This window comes from Prunus mume, linkage group LG6, assembly GCF_029339155.1.
Source record: "Prunus mume cultivar Tortuosa linkage group LG6, ASM2933915v1, whole genome shotgun sequence".
In the NCBI taxonomy this organism is placed as follows: domain Eukaryota; kingdom Viridiplantae; phylum Streptophyta; class Magnoliopsida; order Rosales; family Rosaceae; genus Prunus; species Prunus mume.
The window spans coordinates 23,035,578-23,045,206 of record NC_142703.1 but is presented as its reverse complement, the minus strand read 5'-3'; the positions used below and the strand labels follow the sequence as shown (position 1 = coordinate 23,045,206).

The 9,629-nt window shown below is 35.1% G+C and overlaps 1 non-coding gene and 1 pseudogene across 1 annotated transcript; one reads left to right on the top strand and one right to left on the bottom strand.

The window, feature by feature from the left end:
• The first annotated feature begins 4,052 nt into the window (after positions 1-4,052).
• LOC148916484 (uncharacterized) lies at positions 4,053-9,423 on the top strand (annotated as a pseudogene).
• On the bottom strand, positions 4,522-4,630 carry LOC148916485 (small nucleolar RNA R71). The gene has a single exon (XR_016128374.1). It is a non-coding gene; the product is annotated as a small nucleolar RNA R71 (small nucleolar RNA).
• Positions 9,424-9,629: the final 206 nt, after the last annotated feature.

Genomic DNA, 9,629 nt, shown 5'->3' with positions numbered 1-9,629 from the left:
AATATACAGACGGATACATGTACAGTAATATAAGTATCTAACATGATTATTTGTCAATTTATTAATGCTATACGAATTAATGAATTAAATCCGTATGGGAAGAGGCATCTACATAGTAAGAGAGTGTAAATAGGCATTTGGTGATAAGGTGATATATACGTAGCCCTTAGTTTTTATGATTACCCTTCTCTCCCTTTTTTGTTTTTTCCTTTTGTTTTGTTGTTTCAAGCTTTCTTTGTTCGTCTATACATCAAACTGTTTACATTAAGAGAAGGGGGTACCAGAAAGATGGTTCTTAAATCTTGACATTTGAGGCAGACATGGGTGAAGCAAAAGCATGACAAAGGTGAGCTCCAACTATACCTGTGTTTATACCATATTTTGTAAATAGACCAAAACTGGTCTATCTATCAAGGGAATATATTTTTTAAACCTAGGCCCAATATCTTTTTCTTTTCTTTAAAACAAAAGGAACCTTTTTTTTTTTTTAATAAATGGGCCGTCGACAGATTAAAAAAATTAATGAAAGCCCACAGCGTCAGGAAGCCCAAATCTTTGAGCCACACTAAAGTTACAAAAATTGGTAATCGTTGCATATAGACCCACGTGAGGGTCTGAAGAAGGATTGTCACCACTAATGGCGACTTGACCTTCTTCTCGCCCAACAAGAAAGCCACCTTCTTCTCTCAAAAAACCAGCGGTTTTGTCGGAGACATTCCATCCTTCCACCTATGAACCGGTCTGGATCAACAGATCGATAGTTAACTTTAGATAACAATCAAATATCTTCTTTCAGCTATCATCATTGAAGTTTCTTGCCTATATAGATAGAGCCTCCACAACAGAAGAAGGGGACCCTCTCTCCAAAAACTAGACGCAACGTCTCGAAAACACTTGAAAAACTCAAGATCTTTTCAAACAAGCCTACTTAATTTCCAGATAACCAGTTGACAACTCATGTGTTCGTCTTTTTGTTGCTCTGCCATCGCCATGGTATGATTTCTTTCAAATGATCAATTTGAATTAATGTATCCATCTAAGTGGATAGAGAAATCTCCAGTTTTTCCTTACATTGTAATTGATATTTTGAATTAGTTAAATGGATAAATTCAGAACTCTAGTTCTTCTTTGTTATCAAGTTAAAATCAGATAAAGAGACTTCGGAGTTTATCTTAACTGTTTCATTAAGTATCTAATATTTAATTGTTTTTACATATCTCTATAGATTAATTTAATTTCCCACATTTGCGTTATTTAAATTTATCATTCGGACTTAAATCAAAGGTCTAGGCCCGAATAGGGTCCTATTGGTTAGAAAGTAAAAGGTTAATTCAGGTCCCAATTATATCGTTGGGCCCAAATTGACTAGAATGTTGACCTGATCTAAGGGCTGATTGAATTTAAATTAGGTTTCTAAACCCAAATAGGGTATCATTAACCACGATTCTAGTTCCCTCCTTGTTTGATTAGGTATTGCTCGTATCTATCAGACCGACAAGCATAAATGAAAGAATATTGACGTCCTTTTGATTGAGGCATAAAAAAGAACTCATCCAGGCCAGTACCCCTCTTGGAGCACAATGGCTTGAGCAGAAGTCCAGAATAAGCGCAAACACAACAAATCAACATCCTACACCACTCACACCAAATCTATTGGGTTGGTCTTATACCCAATAGTGGCATGCCTATGCAACTCTTGATCAGGATAGAAGGAACAAGCCAATAAGGCCCAGCCCGAGCTCTGCCGTTCCTGTCAACTTAATCCAACTTTCAATTTTGTTCAGAGGTTGAAAGAATCCTCTTTGGGAGCCAGAAATCCAATTGGGGCATTGATGTTGATCAAACGACCTCCTTACGCTGCGGAAGCAATTAGATCCAAGTCATCATACCATCAAAAGGAGTTTTCGGGAAAAGGACCAACAACTCAGAACGGGTCTAATTGAATATACCTCAATCCAAATTCAAATTCATTTATAATCAGATTATCATATTTGGATCGTATTTGGACTGACCGGACTCGTCCCAAATTTCCCGAAACCCGAGATTTAACCTCTACGGAGACCCGGCATCACACCCACGCCGGGTTCACTCCTTAAATCTATGTCCTCGTTTACAGAGAGGATTAAGGGCACGAGACTTTCTGCAAATTTGGCAGAGTCTCCCCTGTAAATTGAACATTTCCCAAAATTTCCACCTGCATAAAACACATTTTATAACCCAACCGGCAGCACGCACAATATAATCTCATGCAATTTACACAAATGGCCTCCGGCCTTCAAATGATTCTAGTAGAACTGCCCACCATGTTTTTAAAATAACTTAATACATCAAACATGCATATAACAAATTCAAAATCTATTTACGCACACCTTCGCTCACTTAGTCCCCAAGACAAGCCTCAATTCAACCAAGTTTCGGGACCAACAGTGAGGTCCAAACTAATCTCAATAAGACCACCTAAGTGGGGTCTAATCTGTGGCTGCACCTAGTAACTTCAGGCTGCCTACGTACCCTACTAAGGGATCAAGCCACACGTAGCTCTTTCGTATCTTGATGAGAGTCTCAAATTACATCTTTTTACTATTATTTTGGAGACTTTATGATATAATTTTGGCTTAATGAATATAATTTCACTTGTTGTTACATTTTATTCTCACCAACTGGATTTATGAATTTTCTATATTAATTTGGTGAACTTATTAGGTGAATTTATCTTCCGTAGGAAGTTGGAAAGCCAAAAGATGAAGACATACATTTGTCCAAGTTCAAGCTAGGTGTGAAGAGAATTGCTGGCAGATTTAATTGAAGAATTGATTGTGGGATTATTGTGATTATAAAGAGAAGTAAAGAGGGAGAAGAGAAGACAAAACCGTTGAAGCTAAAGAGCCTATTTTATGTCAGCCATTTAACGCCCACTTACCTCACCGTTATTTCTTTTCCACTAACTCTTCACCATCAACACATGTTTAATCCAATTAATCACTCAATTAGACCCTTCATCACCTACCATGAATGTATTAACTTCCCACTCACCTCATTGACTACTATAAATCACCCATCAACTTATTTGGCAAGGACACCCCTACGACAGATTTCTTTATCCATTTATTTTATGTTTTCTTTTGTAATGAGTTGCTAGAACTCTAGCTAAGGCTAAAGGGAATGTTCTTTGAGTAAGTTTGTGAATTGTTCTTTAATCCAATATACGGTATGAATTGCTAAATTCTTTTATTTTTGTTGTTCAATATTTTCATATCCTTTTATTTTGATTGATGTTAAGTGCTATTATCTTTTCATGAGTTCAATTATATTTTTCTCATTGTTAAGAACTGACTTGGCATGCTTTTAAATTAAAAGAGTAGATATTAAGCAACTCCATTTTCTGAACAATCATTAATAAAAGATTACATTGAAAAATTAAATTGGTTTTAATTTCTTTATCTTCCGGTTAAAGTTCTCAATGATGATTTTAGTCGAGTTATAATTTGGATTAAAGAGCATGAAACATATTTTGTTTAAAGAATTGAACCTTGATGCCTCAGCATTTCCATTATTGATATTACATTTTTAAACTCAATTTTCCACAACAATCAAATCAAATTACTTTTCCATTTTGCTTGTCACTTTTATTGTGGTACGTTTAATTATTTCTTTGTGTGCAAATATTTGCCTACCTGCTCCTTGAGGATACGATACTTGGACTTCCAAGATTATTACTACGTGTGACTACTTGCACTTGGGTAGACGCAACAAGTTTTTGGCGCCGTTGCCGGGGAGCAGTGAAGCGAAAAGTAGCACAAGGAAATTCATTGTTAAGGTTTGCGGTTTTAGTTTCCAAAGCTAATTCGGTAAGGCTTATCAAACTCAATTTTTCATTTCTGTTTTTATTTTTGTTTGTTTTTGTCTTAGTTTTTTTAATATTAAAAAAATTTTAAAAAAATTAGTTTAGATTTTATTTATTTATTTGTTACTTCTTTATTTTGTTTATGAGATATCGTGATCGGTTTGGTAGATTTGCAAAGAAACCTCAATTTGACCAAATTTCATCACAAATGGCTGAGAATAATAATAATAATAATGCATTGGAAGGCCCCCAAAATGATGAAGATAATCATAGTGTTCATAATGATGAGAATCATAGTGTTCATAATGATGAGAATCCACTTGTTAGGACATTACATGATTATTTGCATCCTGCTCGTACAAGTGTGCCATCTTGCATCATTTTTCCGTTGAATGGTCAAACTTTTGATTTTAAACCGGGCATGATACAACTTTTACCAACTTTTCATGGAATGGAATCTGAAAATCCATATTCACATGTGCGTGAGTTTGAGGAAGTTTGTGGAACTTTTCCAACACAAGGGTGTAGGCTTGATACAGTTTTGCTAAAACTTTTTCCATTTTCACGGAAAGATAAAGCGAAAACTTGGCTTTATTCTCTAAGGCCAAGAACAATTGGAACATGGCTTGAAATGCAAACTGAATTTTTCAAGAAATTTTTCCCAATTCAAAAGACAAATTCTTTGAAAAGACAGATGACCACATTTTCTCAAAAAGATACTGAGTCTTTACCTCAAGCTTGGGAAAGATTTAAAGATTTGTTAATGTTATGTCCTCACCATGGTTTTGAAAGATGGAGGGTGGTAAGTCATTTTTATGATGGTTTAACACCTAAAGATCGACAATTTATTGAGATGATGTGCAATGGAAATTTTATGTATAAAGATCCTGAAGATGCTTTTGATTTTCTTGATGAAATTGCAGAGAAATCTCAGATTTGGAGCACTCCCAACACATTTGAGCCTAATTCCCAAAAGGCAAAGTCTTCCATTAATCCTTCTAGCGGCGGTATTTATCACCTTAAGGAGGAAGATAGTCTCAAAGCTCAATTGGCAACAATGGCTAGGGAAGTTGAAACTCTAAAATCAAAATTGCCTCAAAAAGTTAATTCAATTGCAAGTCAAGAAATTTTTGAGATTTGTGAAGTTTGCGGGGTCATGGGACATGTAACAAAAGAGTGTCCAACACTTCCAGCTTTCAGAGAAATGTTGCATGATCAAGCAAACTTTGTGAATCAATTTAAAAAACCATCCACTTTTTCTGAAACTTATAATCCAGGATGGAGAAACCACCCAAATTTCAGTTGGAGAAATAATACTAATAATAATGTGCCTCAACAAAAATCTAATTCTTTTTATTATTCTCCACAGGTGGAAGGGCAATCATCATCATCAAATTTGGAAGATGTTATGAAGCAATTCATACAAAGCCAAACTGCCACAAATCAAAAGAATGCACAAGACATTGGTGAGATTAAGAGCACTCTTTCTAAACTCACTTCTTCACTGTCAATTCAGGAAAAGGGTAAATTTCCTTCTCAAGTCCAACCTAATCCACATGCACAGTTAGAGGTAAATACCCTTCTTCTTCTTCTTCTTCTTTGAATGAAAATAAGCATGAATATGTGAAGGCTGTCACTACTCTTCGTAGTGGAAAAATAATTGGGAAAGATGATTTAGTAACAGTTGAAAATAAAAAGAATTCAGAAAAATCCAAAAATAATGAAAAAGAAAATAATGATTCTGAAATTGTTAAGTGCCCTTTTCCTGCTCCATTCCCACAAGCACTTAAGGTTGGAAAGAAAAATCAAAATCCTGAAATTTTGGAGGTTTTTAAACAAGTGAAAATCAATATACCTCTTTTGGATGCTATAAAACAAATTCCTTCATATTCAAAATTTTTAAAGGATTTATGCACTATCAAAAGAAAGCACAATGTTGATAAGACCGCATTTTTAACTGAAAATGTAAGTGCAATTCTTCAAACTAATACTCCACCCAAGTACAAAGATCCAGGTTGTCCCACAATTTCTTGTATTATTGGAAATTTTATCATTGAACAAGCTTTATTGGATTTGGGTGCTAGTGTTAATTTGTTGCCTTACTCGGTTTATAAGCAATTGGGTCTTGGTGAATTAAAACCCACCTCAATAACATTGCAATTGGCTGACCGTTCAGTCAAAATCCCAAGAGGTATGGTGGAAGATGTGCTGGTTCAGGTAGACAAATTTTATTTTCCAGTTGATTTTATAGTTTTGGATACTGAACCAGTTGTGTATTCTAATTCTCAAATTCCTGTTATTCTTGGAAGACCATTTCTTGCTACATCTAATGCTCATATAAATTGCAGGAATGGACTTATGCAACTATCATTTGGGAACATGACATTGGAGCTCAACATATTCAACATATGCAAGCAGCCAGCAAACAATGAAGATGACAAAGAAGTTTACATGATCGAGACGATTGTTCAAAATTGCTTTAATTCTTCTTTTCCTTCTGATCCATTGCAAATTTGTTTAGTAAATGGGGATTGTAATTTTGCACAAGATTTTGAAGTACAATATCTTTGTTCTTTGTTGGATTTTGCGCAGGTACAAGAACATAATGGTTGGATACCAAAATATGAGGAGCTGCCAACTGTGAGTGATGAGACAAAATCATCAAGAGAAGAAGCCCCAAAGTGTGAATTGAAGCCTCTTCCTGCTGGACTTAAATATGCTTTTTGAGAGAAGATGAGACCTATCCTGTGGTAATATCTTCTAAACTAAAGCTTTTGCATGAAGGTATGTTACTTAAAGTTTTGAAAGATCATAGGACTGCTATTGGATGGACTTTATCTGATATTAAAGGTATTAGTCCTTTGGTTTGCACACACAAAATTTTTCTTGAAGAAGATGCTAAACCAGTTAGGCAGGCTCAACGTAGACTTAACCCAACAATGAAAGAAGTTGTGCAAAAAGAAGTACTTAAACTTTGGGATGCAGGTATCATATATCCAATTTCTGATAGCAAATGGGTAAGTCCTACACAGGTTGTTCCAAAAAATCAGGAGTCACAGTAGTTGAAAATGATAATGGAGAAATGGTACCAACTAGGGTCACTACTGGATGGAGAATGTGTATTGATTATCGTAAATTGAACTCAGTCACAAGAAAGGATCATTTTCCTTTACCATTTCTTGACCAAATTTTGGAAAGAGTTGCAGGGCATATGTATTATTGTTTTTTAGATGGTTATTCAGGATATTATCAAATTGAGATTTCATTAGAAGATCAAGAAAAAACAACTTTTACTTGCCCATTTGGAACTTTCGCTTTTAGAAAAATGCCTTTTGGTCTTTGCAATGCACCAGCTACATTCCAACGTTGCATGATAAGCATATTTAGTGACATGGTAGAAAAATATTTAGAAGTTTTCATGGATGATATTACTGTGTTTGGTGATTCATTTTCTGATTGTTTATCTAACTTGGAGAATGTTCTTATCAGGTGTAAGGAGAAAAATTTGGTGCTTAACTGGGAGAAATGCCAATTCATGGTCACATCTGGCATAGTACTTGGACACATTGTTTCTCACAAAGGAATTGAAGTAGATAAGTCAAAAATTGATTTAATTGCTAATCTGCCTATTCCTAAAACTGTTAAAGATATTAGATCTTTTTTAGGACATGCAGGTTTTTATCGGAGATTCATACAAAATTTTAGTGCAATTGCAAGGCCATTGAATAATCTCTTGGAGAAAGATGCTAAATTTGATTGGAATTATGCATGTCAAGAAGCATTTGAGAAATTGATTAAAATGCTAACATCAACTCCTGTAATGCAGCCCCCAGATTGGTCCATGCCGTTTGAAATAATGTGTGATGCTAGTGATGGTGCTATTGGTGCAGTGCTAGGCCAAAGAAAAGACAAGAAGCCTGTTGTCATCTGCTACGCAAGCAGAACTTTGAATAGTGCACAGAAAAATTACACTACAACTGAAAAAGAATTGCTTGCTGTAGTTTTTGCCTTGGAAAAGTTTAGGTCATATATTTTGGGCTCACAAATTGTTGTTTTTACAGATCATTCGGCCTTGAAGTATTTATTGACAAAGAAGGAAGCCAAATCACGATTGATTAGATGGATTTTGCTTCTCCAAGAATTTGATCTTACAATCAAGGACAAGAAAGGAGTGGAGAATGTTGTTGCAGACCATCTTTCTAGGATATCTTTTGAGGAGCCTTATGAATATTTGCCTATAAAAGATTCATTTCCTGATGAACAATTGTTTAGTGTTTCTACATTACCATGGTTTGCTAACATTGTGAATTTTCTTACTACAGGTCTTATTCCACCTCATTGGACCTCACAAGATAAAAAGAAATTTATGGTTGAGGTGAGAAAATTCTTTTGGGATGACCCGTATCTCTTCAAATATTGTCCCGACCAGGTAATCCGTAGATGTGTTCCTGATGATGAAATATTTAGTGTCATATCTTTTTGTCATTCTGAGGCTTGTGGAGGTCACTTTTCTTCCAAAAAGACTTCGGCCAAAATTCTTCAATGTGGTTTTTATTGGCCTAGACTTTTTAAAGATGTGTATGAATTTTGCAAAACTTGTCCAAGTTGTCAAAAGTTGGGAAAAATTACTCGACGTAATATGATGCCTCTTAACCCAATTTTAATTATTGAAATTTTTGACTGTTGGGGCATTGATTTTATGGGTCCTTTTCCTCCATCTTTTGGTTACTTATATATCCTTGTTGCTGTGGATTATGTTTCAAAATGGATTGAGGCCATACCATGTCGGAAGAATGATCATAAAACTGTTTTGAAATTTTTGAAAGAAAATGTATTGTCCAGGTTTGGTATTCCTAGAGCGATCATCAGTGATGGAGGATCACATTTTTGCAACCGACCATTTGAAGCTTTGATGAAAAAATATGGGATAACCCATAAGATTTCCACTCCATACCATCCACAGACAAATGGCCAAGCTGAACTTGCAAACAGGGAAATCAAGCAAATTTTGGAAAAGCGGTGAATCAACCCGGAAGGATTGGTCATTGAGACTAACTGATGCCTTGTGGGCATACCGTACTGCATACAAATCACCTCTTGGTATGTCTCCATATAGGCTAGTTTATGGTAAACCTTGTCATTTACCTGTTGAATTAGAACATAAAGCATATTGGGCTATCAAATTGTTTAACTTTAGTCTTGGAGATGCAGGTACCTTGAGAAAACTCCAATTGAATGAACTTGAGGAAATCAGGAATGATGCATATGAGAACTCACGAATTTACAAAGAACGTACTAAAGTTTTTCATGATAAAAATATTTTGAGGAAAAATTTTGAGCCTTCTCAACTTGTTCTTTTGTATAATTCTAGACTTCATTTGTTTCCTGGAAAATTAAGAACTAAATGGACAGGGCCTTTCATTGTTAAAAAAGTTTTCCCATATGGGACTGTTGAAGTTGAGGATCCCAAGAATGGAAATATTTTTAAGGTTAATGGCCAACGACTTAAACCTTACTTGAGGAGATGTGTTCCAGAAGATGAGACAGTTTCTTTGAACAAACCTGTTTACCAGGATTGATTGGACTTCCCTTAGTCCATCTGTTGTATATAATTAGTTTAGAAATTTTTGTTCACTTGCTATAAAAAAAAAAAAAAAAAAGAAGAAAAAAATCGACATTTCTGTTTTTTGTTTTGTTTTTACACTAACACGTTGTGCTTTCACTTTGATGTCAATTCTCAGGTAGTGCTACCCTCTTCTTTTTATTATGCTTATATGTTTAAACA